Source organism: Triticum dicoccoides, chromosome 1A (genome assembly GCF_002162155.2).
Source record: "Triticum dicoccoides isolate Atlit2015 ecotype Zavitan chromosome 1A, WEW_v2.0, whole genome shotgun sequence".
Taxonomy (NCBI): Eukaryota; Viridiplantae; Streptophyta; class Magnoliopsida; order Poales; family Poaceae; genus Triticum; species Triticum dicoccoides.
In genome coordinates this window covers 53,911,496-53,927,733 of record NC_041380.1, presented here as the reverse complement: position 1 = coordinate 53,927,733, position 16,238 = coordinate 53,911,496, and positions in this window count along the sequence as shown.

The window sequence follows — 16,238 nt, the reverse complement described above, 5'->3', positions numbered from 1 at the left end:
ATGTCCACGGTAGTAAACTCCATAATCGGCGCCCAATCGGATTCGTTCGGCAGGGGCGCGGAGGGTTCGGAGTCCGGAGAGGAGTCCGGATCCTTGGAGTCACGAGTCTCGCAGAGTGCGGGGCTGGTGTTCGGCTCGATCGCCATTGGGATCGCAGCCCCTGAGGCGGCGTCCAACCACCCATCCTCGATCGGTGCAGTTGGCTCCGAATTAAGGGTCAAAGCCGATGCGGGTGCGGCCTCCAGGGCACTGTTCGGCGGCGGAGCTAGATCATGCTCGTCGTGACAGTGCGACGTGCTCGGCAGTGGCTCGAATCTGTCGAAGTTCAAGTCCCCGCGGATGTCAGCCGTGTAGTTTAAACTTCCAAATCTGACCTGACGGCCAGGGGCATAGCTTTCGATCTGCTCCAGATGGCCAAGTGAATTGGCCCGCAGTGCGAAGCTGCCAAAGACGAAGATCTGTCCGGGGAGGAAGGCCTCACCCTGGACTGCATCGCCATTGATGATCGTAGGAACCATCAAGCCTGACGGCGACGACACAGAGGAACTCTCAATGAAAGCACCAATGTCGGTGTCAAAACCGGCGGATCTTGGGTAGGGGGTCTCGAACTGTGCGTCTAGGCCGGATGGTAACAGGAGGCAAGGGACACGAAGTTTTACCCAGGTTCGGGCCCTCTTGATGGAGGTAAAACCCGACGTCCTGCTTGATTAATATTGATGATATGGGTAGTACAAGAGTAGATCTACCATGAGATCGGAGAGGCTAAACCCTAGAAGCTAGCCTATGGTATGATTGTTGTTGTGTATGTTGTCCTACAGACTAAAACCCTCCGGTTTATATGGACACCGGAGAGGGTTAGGGTTACACAAAGTCGGTTACAATGGTAGGAGATCTGCATATCCGTATCGCCAAGCTTACCTTCCACACCAAGGAAAGTCCCTTCCGGACACGGGACGAAGTCTTCAATCTTGTATCTTCATAGTCCAGGAGTCCGGCTAAAGGTATAGTCCGGCCATCCGGACACCCCCTAATCCAGGACTCCCTCAGTAGGAAATTTTTGAAATTACTATGTTCCCCAACAATGTTGAGCTTGATTTGCTGAGTTAACCTCTATTGTTAACAATGTTGTCAGAGTGTCCAGCAAGTCGGACAAGACCTAAGCCGGCGGGTGCACAGGGCCTCCTGCCTCGGCTGCCGTTGCCATTGCTGACTCGGAAATCATTGTTGCTGCAGTCGTAGAATTTTGCCCTAGCTGTGTACCGGCCATGAAAATCGCAACCCGGTTTGGCGGCTCATAGGGGTCCAGAATACTATCGCCATGGGCCCAAGCCGGCTGTCTTGCAGCTGATACATTGAGTTGGTCTTGCCTGTGGACGATTCACCATCGGAATAGATGGTCGTCTCACCGCCAGATGCAGATCCTTCAAATTCTGCCCCATGGATAAATCCGACGAAGGCGCACTTCACGGCGGGTTGAACCCGGGCGGGTCATGCACGCTGAGCCATCTCGATGATGTCAGTGCAGGTGTCCGGCTCATGGCCCGGTTCACCAATCTTGCCGATGAAGATGTGGATTCCGCCGAAGGGGACCCGGTACCCATAATCAATTGAGACGGCCTCGGACCCAGCCTACGTCGTTGATGTAGAGTTTGCCGCGATGACTCTTGGTCATCCGGCCCACAGCGTATCCCTTGATCCCTTCGAAGCTGCCCTGTAAGAACTCAAAACCACCGTGCGCTGGCCCCATGGTGGGTGCCAACTGTCGTGGAATTGTCATGACAGATGTCCTAGCAAAAGGACTTAGTCATGGATCCATCGCAACCTAGTTAGCTTAAAGGGGTTAAACGAGACAAAGGACATAGGGAGTTTATACTGGTTCGGCCCCTTGTTGTGAAGGTAAAGGCCTAATCCAGTTTTAAGTAGTATTGCTTGGGTTTCGATTACCAGGGAGCGAATATGCTTAACCTAGCTTTCGATCTCTTGTTTCTTTCCCTAAACCATCGCTAGGTCGTCCCTTTATATACACAGGTTGATGCCCCGCGGCTCATGGAGTCCCGGCCAGCTCATACACAACGTGTTTGGCTCGGTGACTATACAATACAAGTCATACACATATGGTGGTTTATACCTATGAGCCTTAAGCCGCCTTTGGGCTTTGGGTCCTTAGTATGCCTGTTGTCTGAACCACCATTTTTAACATCTTCACGGGCCTTGTATTGATGAACCGCCATTGGTATCACTCGGCCCCTCCTGGGCAGGTCATACCCAATAGTCATATATCCAACACCATGTGTTGTTTTTGCTTTATTTCTCCTTACTATGCGGCTGTGCCCCCCTGTACTTCTGGTTCACTTGAAGCCTATCTTGTATTAGGACGCCAAGCCTATAGGCAACAAATGAATACAATATAGGTGGGGAGAATTGTCGGTGTCAAAATCGGCGGATCTCGGGTAAGGGGTCCCGAACTGTGCGTCTAAGGTCGATGGTAACAGGATACAGCGGACGGGAAGTTTTACCCAGGTTCGGGCCCTCTTGATGGAGGTAATACCCTATGTCCTGCTTGATTGATATTGATGAGTATGAGGATTACAAGAGTTGATCTACCACGAGATCGTAATGGATAAAACCCTAGAAGTCTAGCCTATATGATTATGATTGCCTCTACGGACTAAACCCTCTGGTTTATATAGACACCGGAGGGGGCTAGGTTTGTACAAAGTCGATTACAGAGAAGGGGATCTTCATATCCGAGCGCCAGGCTTGCCATCCACGCCAAGGTGAGTCCCATCCGGACACGAGAGAGAATCTTTTGTCTTGTATCTTCACGACCCATCAGTCCGGCCCATGTCCAACAGGTCGGACGCCTGAGGACCCCTTAATCCATGACTCCCTCAGTAGCCCCTGAACCAAGCTTCAATGACGAGGTGTCCGGCGTGCAGATTGTCTTCGGCATTGCAAGGCAGGTTCCTCCTCCGAATACTTCCAAATAGCCTTCGAACACAGAAAACGTGTCTGGCTCTGCAAAACAAGTACCATACACATACACAGAGAGTATAATATTTCATGAGTCCAATCGACTGACAACTTTTGTAGCGTGACATCACATCCCTGCCCGGTCATTATTTTGAACCGTTTTTAGCCTCCCTCTCCATGTTTTACGATGCGGTTTTATAGGCGCGTCTTGTCAAAGCAGAGATCGTGTCCCCTTATTACGGGATTCTCATCAATATGGGCGTGGATAACCCAACCGTTCTATTGGCATGATCCCTTGGGAATAGGAAGGCTTTAAGGCCTATGAGGAGGCGTTTGATGTTCATCGCCTTTATAAAGGGGCACACACACATGTCTTTTTCCTTCACGCCTACCTCTTCCTCAACATTTCCAACCTCAAGTTCCAGCACCCATGTGTCAACTTAATTGCTCCGAGCCTCCCAGTCATGTCCGGACCCAGCCCTCAAGGCCGGTGGGTGGCCTCCTCTGTCACAGAGGAGGATATCGCGAAGCTCCGGACGGCAAGATACTTGACCGCGGAAATCCCCCATAGGCTCCCTGCTACAGGACAGGTTATTCCTACTCCCAGATTCGGCGAGAGGGTCGTATTCAACTCCCACTTCCTCTGAGGGCTAGGGTTTGCTGTCCATCCCTTCGTTCGCGGACTTATGTTCTATTACGGGCTAGATTTTCACGATTTAGCTCCGGACTCCTTTCTTCACATCTCGGCGTTCACTGTCATGTGCAAGGCCTTTCTCCGCATTCCCCCACACTTCGGTTTATGGCTCAAGACCTTTAATGTGAAACCGAAGGTAATCGAGGGGGAGAAAGTAGAGTGTGGTGGTGCTACGGTGAGCAAGCTCACCAATGCCCTTTGGCCGAAAGGCTCTTTCGCGGAAGCTTCCAACCTATGGTAGCGGGAGAGGTTTTATATCACTGCCCCATGGTACCAAGTGGGCCGCTACACCTGCGTTCCGATCTGGCCCTCCATTATAGCTCGCATAATGGACTAATAAGGGGCTGGACTGGGGGTCAATTGACGAAGTGCAGACGCTACAGAGCCGCATCCGAAGCCTCTTGAAAAAGACACCAGCCACATCAATGTATTCCAGGTTATGCTAGTCTGTCGGGTCTTGTCGTGCCAGCGACAGCCCCTCCGCATGTGGGAGTTCAATCCGGAAGGACCACGGACCCTTCAGCACTTGTTCAGCACGACGCGCAAAGGGATGTGGAAGTTATTCTTCGGGACATGAAAACAGTGGCCGGATACCTCCGAAGACATTGGCCTCGACTGCAACCATCCGGATACTTCGATAAGCACTCGACTCCCGATCACAGCTTAGTTAAATATCCCCTAATACTGAGAAAACAATCTTTGAATAGGGCTGGATAAAGAAGGCGGAACGAATTAGGTGTTCGGCCCCTCTCCCTCAAGACGCGGTTGATCCTATGTTAACAAGGATGTTGACTCCGGCGCCATATCAAGTGCCGGTGAAGGAGGACAAGCAGGAGAGCAAGAAGGCCAAAGGTGGCCACCATTCTAAAGGTACACGAGACATTATGTCCGGGGAGATTGGAGCTCCCCCTTCCGAAGACAAAAGAGAAGGAGAAACTGGCATCCCTTCCCCTCATGCGAAGAAAAGGACCGCCTCCAAAGATTTTGATGTAAAGGCTCCTAAGCGAGGGAAGATGTCCCTGTCAGGCGGTTCGGGTTCGGAAGACGACGTTGTCGCGCAGTTCCTTCGTAAGGACAAGCCCTTCGTCGAATCGTAAGTGAACAAGGGTGTCCTAAACATATCCGGTTATAAGAGTAACGTCTAAAATATATGTTTTACAGTCCGGCACGCAGTCTTCCTCAACAATCCTCCTCCTCGGGGGATCTTCTTCGGGAGATGATGGAAAGTGAGACGCCTCCACAAACCTTCTCGCCCAATAGGGCGGGTGACTTCGAGGTGTTGTCCCAGAGGATCTCTCCCGATCAACAAGTGGTGCAAGGGACAATGAAGACCACGCCCGAAGGTGATACTTTGGTGGTCCAGGGTCTGGGGCGTGCGGTCCCTTCGGGGGCCAACGATAAAGGCCCCGGACTATCCGATTTACAGCCGGAGACGACTCTAGGGTTGAGTAAACATATCCCTTCTAAGGGAATTCGTACTCCCATGCCTACTTCCAGGGATCAGGAGGCGCCGGATACATTGATGGACATATTGCAACATGGGTCCATCTCAGAGGAACATTGTACCTTAATGGGTATGGTAGTTGAGAGGATTTTGTCCACGAGAAGCGGATTGAATGAAGCCTTTATGAGCCTGCTAAGAGGCTTCGAGGTATGCAATGTAATATCTTCAATTGCACTTCTACATGCAAAATGCACCTGTGTATAAGCAGTAGCCCCTAAGACTCTGGTTGGCATTCAAAGGGAGGGAGTCAGAGGATCAAAAATATGTGCCCAGGAAATAATGTAATTAATTGGAACACAAGTTGTTGCTTCCGTGGCGGCTGCCCATGCTACAGAGGTTGCAGGTCTGAAGCAGAAACTTGATATGGCGGATGACGACATCATGCTCATTAACAGGTGGCTCGACGAGGCGCAAGGTATGTTTTGGGGCAGTCAGTATACGTATGTATAATATGAGCATAAAGCTCAGAATTATATACTGAGATATGCATAACTGCAGATGGTGCTGTCACGGTTGAGACCCTGCGGGCTAGGCTCGTCCGGGCCAAGGAGCAAGCCAGGATGAGTGATGCGGTTGCCAAGAAGGCAGCTGCTGAGTTAAATGCCGAACAGACTGCTCGGCACTAGTGCGAGGAGAGAATATCTACCATGGCTCGCGAGCTAAAGGATACCATTGTCCGATGTGAATTCCTCAAGAAGGATAATGAAGTCAAAACGGCCGATCTCGAAAAGGCCTTGCAAGAGGCGAGAGAAGCACGGTCCAAGTCCAGAGCGGCTCGGGAGGAGATCCGGCAAGCTAGGGAGATAGCGGCCGGTAAGCCCTTCTTAGTATAGACTAAATTTGGTGATCAGAAGTATGCCCTGCTTAATCAAATGTGGAGTTCTCCAGACGCATTCTGGACTTGCCGAAGAGTGTCTCCGATGCGGCGCAGTTTTACCAAGCGCAAGAAGGACATGCAACGGAGAAGCTTTTCTGGTCAAATTCATCATCCCAAAGTGTCCGCTGTTGCCGAACGAATAGATGGCCCAGTAGGTCGAGCTCCACAAAATATCCGGATCTTCCATGAAGGACATCGTGGTCCGGTTGTGGCCGACTGAGCCAATTCCGAATAGTTATTTCGGCTTGGTACAATGACTTGTTGATGCGGTGCCGCGTATTGACGCCGTTAAGCGGTCAACGTGTATTGAAGGTGCATGGATGGCCCTTGCCCGCATCAAGACTGTACTAGGCGAAGATGAAGGCCACCAATATTGCAGCAAAGAGTCCACCCGGGGGCAATGACCATCACATGCTGGAGCACTATTTTGAGGATGTCCTTCAGGGCACCCACTTGATAGAGGGTCAGTGCTTGAAGGATATGATATTCGAGTGATTGTACCGAAATTGTTAAAACAATATTATGATAATTTTTAGGCTATGCTTTTTGCCTAAAAGTTTTGATTCGTCTTGTGCGGCCATTTTTTTGTATAATCGAAAGTTTACCAGTCGTCGGCTTCAGCCCCTCGCATATAATACGGGGGTGTTCGTAAAAGCACTTGATCATTCTTGACCCGATGTCTTGGTCCATGAAGAGGTGTCAATGCAGCGAACTAGGCAATCGGACTATAGGGCTTTAACACTTTCACTTAGCCATAGGAGTTTGACGGTGGGTCTACGATATAGCCCCTGGTATGTACGCGGTTATCCGAATACGGTGTGTTACATAGGTGACCAGAAGAATGGTCCTTCATGTAATACGGAAGGAATCGCGACAGATTCTGATAAGTCATCGAGTGGTTGACCAGCTCTCGCCGCATCATGACAGTCAGTTTTCAGCTTTCTGTACTGAGGTGCTTGACCAGATGAACCGGAAACACAATTGCAGTAGTTCTCCCTTTACTACCTTAGTCGATAGGGCGGAACGTAAGGTAGTAAGCACAGGAGCCGGGCAACCCAACTATTGACCAAAGACATGATTCGGAGCTGATGCATATAAGGCCAAACTCGTGATGCCGAAGTATGCTATAAAGTTATTCGGACTTGTCGGCAACTCATATGTTGCCATATCGAGCCCGTGGCAATTTGTGCCGAGGTGCGTGCGTGAAGAAACTGAAGAAGCAAAATTCAGTTCTAGAAAAATAAAATACTGAATACGGGCTATGTTCACTAGAATCTGATTGACACGTCAAACGCAATCTTTCAGATTACAACGCCACTACCCAGACTATTTAACATGCCGGGGGTCGAAGGCTGAGGAAAAAAGGTACTTTACAGGTTTGAAATAAAGAATGCAGTCTACAAAATATTATTTGGACCTCCTGTCACATGTCTGCGTTGCCTTGCCTCGGCGAAAGAACTCCTTGGCAGGAATAGCTTTTGGTTATCTGTATGAAGCCAGACTCAGAAAGAGTCCATAAGATGACCAGGCTTTGAGTCACATGTGGTAAAGGATAGAAAATAGTTAGAAAAGGGAAAAAGGGCTATGGAATGCGGACCGCATTGTAGGCATGTATGTATTGTGCCTCCACCAATGACCAGTGTATTTTAAGTGCATAATTATGTATGCGCGGTACAAACTTCGCAGCAATATGAGGCGAACGAGGGAGGCCGAACTGTTAATCCAGCTCTGAGATTGATCGGTCTTGTTTAATAGAGACTGACGGCGTGATGGCCGATGAGATACGCGGCTTGATGAGGCCGCTTTGTACTTCGGTTGCAGTAGCCGTAGTATGCTCCTCTGTACGGATGGAGCGTTCCGTACTTCCGTTTATCGTGATGACGCCACATGGACCGGTCATCTTAAGCTTTAGATAAGCATAGTGTGGGACCGCATTAAAACAAGCGAAAGCGGTACGCCCGAGCGGTGCATGGTAGCTACTGCGGAACAGGACAATATCGAAGGTCAAGCCTTCGCTTCAGAAGTTGTTCGGTGAGCCGAAAATGACTTCCAATATAATTGAACCCGTGCAGTGAGCTTCTATGTCGGGTACTGCTCCCTTGAAGGTAATTGTGGTGGGCTTGATTCTTGAAGGATCAATGCCCGTTTTGCGGACTGTGTCTTGGTAGAGTAGATTATGGCTACTGCTGCCATCCATAAGGGCTTTCGTGAGATGGAACCCGTCGATAATTGGGCCGAGGCAGAGCTGCCGAACCTTCGTGACAGATATTGGTTGGGAGGTCTTTGCGATCAAAAGTGATAGGTCAGGCCGTCCATTGGTTAAATTTTGGGGCGACCGGCTCTATGGCGTAGGCGTCCCGGAGTGTGTGCTTGCGCTCCCCTATAGGGATGTGCATCACGTATACCATGTTTATTGTTTTTACTTCACGGGGAAATTGCTTCTGACCCCAGGTGTTCGGTTGGCGAGTCTCTTCGTCATCGCTGCCACTGGGCAGCCCATTCCCCTTGTGTTCGACATTAAGCTTGCCGGCTTGTTTGAAGACCCAACAGCTTCTGTTGGTATGATTGGCTGGTTTATCAGGGGTGCCATGAATTTGGCAGGGCCGATCCAGTATCTTGTCTAAATTGGATGGTCCGTCTCTGTTTTCCTTGAATGGCTTTTTCCATTGACCGGGTTTGGAGCCACTAAATCCGGTGTTGACCATCGTGTCTTGAGTTCCTTCATTATTATTTCGACGCTTGTGTTTATTGCGTTCTGGCTTTGCCGTTGCCATCTCAAACTTTGGAAGTTCCCGGATCACTGGTGTTGTTGCTTCTACGAACGAGCCAGCTGTCTTCTCCTACACAAAAGCGGGTCATCAGAGCGGTAAGGGCTGCCATGGATTTTGGTTTTTCTTGACCGAGGTGGCGGGTGAGCCACTCGTCTCGGACGCTATGTTTAAAGGCCGCCAGGGCTTCGGCGTCCGAACAATCGACAATTTGGTTCTTTTTAATCAAGAACCTAGTCCAGAGCTTCCTGGCTGACTCCCCGGGCTGCTAGATAATGTGACTTAGGTCATCGGCATCCGGGGCTGGACATGTGTACCTTGGAAGTTATCACGGAAGGCGTCTTCCAAGTCTTCCCAGCTGCCAATGGAGTTCTCTGGGAGGCTGTTTAGCCAGTGTTGCGCTGGTCCCTTTAATTTTAGTGGAGGTATTTGATGGCGTGAAGATCATCACCGCGGGCCATATGAATATGGAGAAGGAAATCCTCAATCCATACCGCGGGGTCTGTTGTACCATCATATGATTCGATTTTCACGGGTTTAAACCCTTCTAGGAATTCGTGCTCCATTACTTCATCGATGAAGCAAAGGGGTGTGCGGCGCTTCTATATCGGGCCAGATCGCGACGTAGTTCGGGTGGAGTCCGTCTGCGGTTTTCGTCTTGGACGTGATTGTGTTTGTCATGTTCGGCTTGATAGCCGTCGCCACGCGTCGTGGCACGCCCCCACGATCCGTAGATTGATATGGCCGGGCCTGCTTTATTCTTCAGGTCCTGGCGTAGGTCATATGTATATTCCCGAGTTGTTTTAAATCTGCCTTCACAGCGAGGCGGGACGGGCTGGTGTTCGGCTTGAGTTGACGGTTTGTCCCGGCCACGTGGTGGTCGGTCAGCCGCATTACATGTTGCTGGTACGGGCTCGCATGCCTCGTCGTCGAATTGAGGTAGGAGTTTACGCTTCGGGTAACTTTTGGTTTGGCGCACGAGGTCATATTCCTCAGCTGCCAGGACATGAGTTCATATGTCGTTGAGTAGATCTTGATAAGCTTGAAGTTGTTGATGTTTCTTTTTCAGGCTCCTTGCAGTGGTTATTAGCCGCTGCTTAAAGCGCTCCTGCTCGAGAGGTTCCTCAGGCACGATGAAGTCTTCGTCATCGACGCTCACCTCATCCTCAGAGGGTGGAAGGTAATGACTGTCCTCTAGGTCTTCGTTTGCAGCCTGTTCATCAGGGCTAACTTGCCCATCCTCCCGATCGTCTTGTTCAGAGTTTCGCTCGACGGGGTTTTCTTGGTCTTCGGCATCATCCGGAGGATTGTTGTCTCTCATGTCGGTATTGCTATCTTTGCTGCGGCGTGACTTAGAGCGGCGCCGTCAGCGCTTTGGTTGTATGTCAGGAGGTTTATCCTCGACTGGGTTTTCTTTGTCATCGTCGTTAGCTTCTTTGGGTGTATCCACCATGTACACATCATACGAATAGGTGGCCGTCCAGTGTCTGGTAAACGGCGGGTTTTGGGCCTCCTCTTCTCCGGCATCGTCGTCCATACTGTCGATGTTTTCAGAGTCGTAATCTAGCATGTCTGTTAAGTCCTCGACGGTGGCTATAAAGTGGGTGGTGGGTGGGACGTAAAATTTCCTGCTCTCATCCCCTAGTCCGGGCTGGGCATAGTTCGGATGTTGCTCCTCTGTAATCACGAGGGATCGCATCAAGTCCAGAGCCTCGCGTAACGACGAGGTTTGCCGAGGGAGGAAAGAATATGTGGAGCATGGCAGGAAGGGAATTCCTTGGCCGAGCTCAGACAATGCTGACTCTGAGAGTTCAGAACCAGTATCTGGGGAAGAGTCCGGCTCTGCGATGGTTGCCGGCGACACTGCTTCCTCCGGCTCTCCAGTACTGGGCCTAGTGGCCACAGATAGTTCGGCGGGTTTAGAAATCCCGTCTTCGGTCCTGGCGAGGCGCTCCGGCTCTAAGTCTAGAGTGGAGGTTAGGGTCATGAATCCTTGGAATATCAAGTCTCCTCGGATATCAGCGACATAATCCAGGTTTCCAGAACTAATCTGGTGACATGGGGCGTAGCTGTCGATCTGCTCTAGATGGCCAAGCGAGTTGGCCCGCAGTGCGAAGCCACTGAATACGAAGATCTGGCCGAGGAGAAAAACCTCCCTGGGGTAGCATCGTTCTAGATGATGGATGGAGCCATCGAACCTTCTGATGGCGACACAGTGGAACTCTCGATGAAAGCACCAATGTCGGTGTCAAAACCGGCGGATCTTGGGTAGGGGGTTATGATTATGATTATGATTGCCTCTACGGACTAAACCCTCCGGTTTATATAGACACCGGAGGGGGATAGGTTTGTACAAAGTCGGTTACAGAGAAAGTAATCTTCATATCCGAACGCCAGGCTTGCCATCCACGCCAAGGTGAGTCCCATCCGGACACGGGAGAGTGTCTTTTGTCTTGTATCTTCACTACCCATCAATCCGGCTCATGTCCAACAACAAGTCGGACGTCCGAGGACCCCTTAATCCAGGACTCCCTCAAGAATTACTCCCCCCCCCTCCCCATGAAAGTTCAAAAAAAATTGCAAAACCCTGGGCTTTTTTGTTCTCATAATTGCCCTAGTTGTGAGTCCACCATCGCTTCGCAACTAGGTTGTAGTTTGTTTTTGCAATTTCCCCAATTGCAAGTTGACCCTCGGCTCGCAATTGGGTCTTTTTTCTTTTCATAATTGCCCGAGTTACGAGCCACACCAGTGACTCAAAAGTTGGATCAGTTTTGTTTCATCGCTCTTGCAAGTCGGCCCTCGACTCACAACTGGGGTCTTTTTTTTAATTTCCCCAGTTGCAAGTCGAGGGTCGACTCGTAACTGGACCTGTAGTTTGTTTCATCCTAGTTGCAAGTCGACCATCGGCTCGTAACTAGACCCATAGTTTGGTTTTTTAGTTTTAATCACCCTTATTTTTGCAAGTCCATCATTGAGTCGCAACTTGGACCATAGTTTCGTTTCGTCCAAGTCAACACTCTTGATTCATTTAATTGTTTTTAGGCTGCATAGGGGTAGCCTACAGTTGACCCTCAAACTCACAACTCAGGGTCAACATTTGGGCATTTTTTTGTTGTCGTATGTTGCGGTTTACTCGGAGGTTTTTTTATTGAAATGTCAAACATGTCTTTTTTTAGAAAACAACTCAACACTTTTTAAAAAAAAATGCAAGACAAATCGGCACGCTCGCCGAGCACTCCGCATTGGACGAGCCCCCCGCGGCGGTTGCCGCCCCCGAGCTCTGTGCGCCGGACGCCCCGCTGAAGGTGTCGAGAGGTGTCTAGATCCTTTTGTTTGCCGGTGGCTGGATCTCTGTTCACTTCTAGTTCATTCGCGGCTGCACTCAGTAGTAAACCAACACCTCATTTGTAGGCCGGGGTTATACCTGGCCATACCTCGGGCCGGGCCGGGCTTCGGGCCGGGCCTAGCCAAGCCCGACGCAAAAAACCCAGGCCCAGGCCCGGCCCGGCCCGACCAACGGGCCTGTTTTTTGGGCCCGAGCCCGGCCCGAACACCTAAAAGCCCGTCGGGCTTCGGGCCGGCCCGGCCCGACCTTCAGGAAAGCGCACAAATGACGGGCCCGGGCCCGGCCCGGCCCGACCTTCGGGCTCAAAATCTAGGCCCGAGCCCGGCCCGGGGGCAGCGTCGGGCCGGGCCGGGTCGGGCTTTTTCGGGCCGGGTCGGGCCGGGCCGGCCGGGCCGGGCTTCCCATGGCCAGGTATAGCCGGTGTATAGGGGGGTGGGGGCAGTGGTGAGGGCGAGGGCGGGCGGGCGGCCCTTGCCTGAGCAGCAGCCATGGAGCTTCGGCTATAGCATGTCGTTGCCTGAGGCACCAATGAATGGCAGCAGCTATAGAGCTCATTTTTTGGAGTTGTGTTTTGTGCAGGCACCAACGAACACAATATTCAGAGTGTTGATGCTAGTTTTTAAACTGCAGATTCAGCCTAGTTGTGCTTCACTAACAATGAGTTATCCAAGCCGTTTGATATTTCATCTTCTTGATGTGTAAATTTTAGAGTTGAGAGTGTAAATTAAGATAGTGTTCACATTTTCAAGATGTAAGTTCAGAGTTCAGAGTATTTTTTCCAGAGAGAGTGCACATTTTGATCTATAAGTCCAGAGTTCAGGACGTGGGATTCAGCTTGTTTAATTTTTCATTCTTTTTATCTGTAAGTTCAGAGTTCAATTTGTGTGATTCAGACCTTGCTTGTAGCTCGTTCTAACTTTTTTTCTCAAACAAACAACAGCCCATGAAGCCCAACAATAATGCCTGACAGGGGTGAGGGGTAGCTGGGCTGGGTGGGGTGGTCAATGACAAACAAACAGGCCCAAACAACAAGCAACAACTACATTGCGATCGGGAGGATCGATGGGTTCATTGTTTGCCAATAGGGAGGAGCGTCATATTAGATGTGAGGTATTATCTCACATCTTTCTTTTTTTGCGGGGAGGTATGATCTCACATCTAGATGTGACATAAACAGAGTTTTTGCAGTGACCCTCCTATCTCCCTTCGGATTCGTTTGCACGAATCACACAGGATCCAAGCCACGTCCGATTTTCAAACTAGTTTGCTCTAAGAAACAATATCCCACTCTACCCCTTTTTCTTTTCCCCCCAGATGGCATTTTTCTCTTGGAAAAATCAACATGGCAGCTTTATAAATTTCCAAACTATGTCACATGTTGTCACATGGCATTTTTTATTTATTACAGTATAAGAGGTGATAGTTTTTTATTAAGAGATGGTATATTTTTTATATTGTTATATTAAGAGATGGCATTTTATTATTATTTAAGAGACGCCATTTTTATTTAAGAGATGGAATTTTTTACTGTTCGGAGATGGCATTTTATTTATCAAGAGATGGCATTTTTTGGGTTTATTAAGAGATGTCACATTTTTTTCTTTTATGTTCACATGGCACTTTTTGTTCATGGCATTTTTATTCAGACGATGGTATTTTTAAAGTGTTAGCATGGCATTTTTTATTTTTATAGTTCATACAAATATTTTTCAATCAGTCATTTGTATATTTATAAAACTAGATAGATGGCATTTAAAGTAGCATGACATTTTTTCGTAAGTAAGATCGTATTTAGGGACATTTTTTATCTACACGCAACAACATTAACAGCAAATAGCTACAATACTGCATCGCACTTTGTAAATATGCACCGAATCCTATATATCACACTACGTAATTCATTGGATACGTACATTAATTTTTTAGGGCAGGATACGTACATTAGTGGACCATAGAAAAAAAAAGGATTGAACCCTCGGGCGAAGCCTTAGGGCACGGCTGGTGGCTTAGGTATGAGGCCTAATAAATATGTAATTGTTGGTCCATGTGAGACAATTTTTTCATTTTGCTTGTGCTATTACTCTGGGCTTATAATTGGCTCTTCTTACTTCCATGTCACGCTATGCTACAGGTTAGCCCACATGTCTTTTTTTCAGATGTTTCTATTTGTATATACTAACATCCAAAAATGTAGTTAAAAAACAAAAAAAATGATTTTTTTTTTGCAAGAAATTGATGTTTTTTCTTCATGCGTGCAAATTTTCTACATGTTTTCATGCAAATATAGTACATGAGCATTTTGGGGCATCGTTTTTTTGTCCACACCTCTACAATTGTGATTCCATCGCAAAAAATTGCATGCATGTTGAAAAACATCCGCTGTGTTTGGATGTCTGTATTGGAGGCATATGTATTGTATTGGTTTCAATTCCAATTCAGACAGGAAACTGTAATCGACATGAATACGAATTCGGTTGTTTGGATGTATATCGAATTGGCTCACGGAATCATCCTGAGGTTTCAATACAGCATCGTGTTTGGATGTCAAACACTGGAATTGCATAGCAACATTACTATATGCACTAAAACAGTAGTTGTATGACTATAATTGGATCATTATATAGTAAATATTATCATCAATTATTCCAGAAATCCAGGATGACATCATATAATATTGACACAAAAGTAATCAAAAATAATTTTACACCAACACAGTACAACACATATAGTTTAAATAGATGTCTCAAATTCTCAACGGCACATAGTTCCAAATGTAACATCACAATTGTTCAAATAAGTAGAAGTTGAACAGTACATAGTACATAGTTCCAAATGTAACAAACCGAATAGTTTAGATAGGCAATAATACATAGTTCAAGGAATCATAACACACCAAACAGTACATAGTTCCAAGAAGTTTAACAAGACACAGGAATCATAACTATCATAACTTCAAGACAATAATAGCAGCCAAGCCTTCCTCATGTGCATGGGAAGCTCCATTAGAGCTTCAAACAAGCGCTCATTAAGAATCAACTTTCCGTAAGAGCGCAACATGTCTACTTCTGTCAACTCTGGTATCAACTCAAGTGCAGCAAGTATTTCAAAAGGAGTAGTAACCTTTGGCAATGGAAGTGGATCAGTTGTCTTCAGAGCATCCTTGAAAGTAGTCCTCATTTCTCCAATCATGCACATAATGGCATCACATGTTCGTTGTCTCTTTGGTACCGTTTCTGGAGAGACTTCAATTGTTTCTTCTAGATCTGCAGCAGTCTCAGCAGCAGTCTCAGCACCTGTCTTGGTACCTTCACCGTCCGCACGATCTTTTGAATATATCGTAGAGATGGCTTCCCAGTGCTTCACTACTTTGGTCTTGTAAGAAGCTAATGCTTTATCCTTCTTATTAGCCTGCACAATACACCCATCAGAGAAGTAAAGTTGCTGCCCTGTTTTGTTACATACAAAAAAATAATTGAAACAATGCAAATGTATAGAAGTTACCTCCAAATATTTAGTCCACACATCGTCGCTATCAATGGATAGCTGAAAGTGCAACTATCCCTGCGTGGTTTTGGTAATTCCTAACAACATATAGCTCATTGAGCTAACATTATTCCAAGATTAATATTTCAGGAAAAGCTCAATGAATGGCATGGCATGGATGAGGAAAGTTGACCCCTCAAAATACTAGGACAAAAAGATTGGCTCAAGCTCAAAGCTCAAGACTCTACATTTTATATTTTAGTTATCCAAGATTACTTTGAGTCTGTAGGAAAAGCCAATACTATCAAGGAGGGATGAGGTGTTGCTTGATGAGGTTCTTGCTTCATAGTGCTTAGTGATATGCTCCAAAACCCTCAACTACCTTCCCACATCCACATATGACCTAAACCAAAAGTCAAACTCGGCCCCACCGATTCTTTCTATCCGGCGCCACCGAGTTCAGATGTCATAGCCACTGCCACAAACCCTAGGAAAATCGGTCTCACCGATAGGGATCTCGGTCACACCGAGATGGGGTTGTAATCTCTCTGTTTCCCTTTGTAACGTTTTGGTCCTACCGAGATGAGCGATCG